Raw genomic sequence first — 514 nt, forward strand, 5'->3', positions numbered from 1 at the left:
TTCGTCCCTTCTCAACTCCGGATTTTGTCTTCGTAGTAGACGTGCTTAGGAGTCGCGAACACGTTCAGTTTCCCTTAATTGCGCGACAGTCCTTCTTGACCGGTGCGCCATGGTGTTCTGGGCTTGTTCGTCCCTTCTCAACTCCGGATTTTGTCTTCGTAGTAGACGTGCTTAGGAGTCGCGAACCCGTTCAGTTTCCCTTAATTGCGCGACAGTCCTTCTTGACCGGTGCGCCATGGTGTTCTGGGCTTGTTCGTCCCTTCTCAACTCCGGATTTTGTCTTCGTAGTAGACGTGCTTCCGAGTCGCGAACCCGTTCAGTTTCCCTTAATTGCGGGACAGTCCTTCTTGACCGAAGCACCACCGTATTATGCGCTTGTTCATCCCATCTCAAATCCGGATTTTGTCGTCGTAGTACACGTGCTTCCGAGTCGCGAACGCGTTCATTTTCCCTTAATTGTGGAACAGTCCTTCTTAACCGGTGCGCCATGGTGTCCTGGGTTTGTTCCATAACT

The sequence above is a fragment of the Rhagoletis pomonella genome, unplaced genomic scaffold (genome assembly GCF_013731165.1).
Source record: "Rhagoletis pomonella isolate Grant_MI unplaced genomic scaffold, Rhpom_1.0 Rhpom_scaffold_00618, whole genome shotgun sequence".
Lineage (NCBI taxonomy): Eukaryota > Metazoa > Arthropoda > Insecta > Diptera > Tephritidae > Rhagoletis > Rhagoletis pomonella.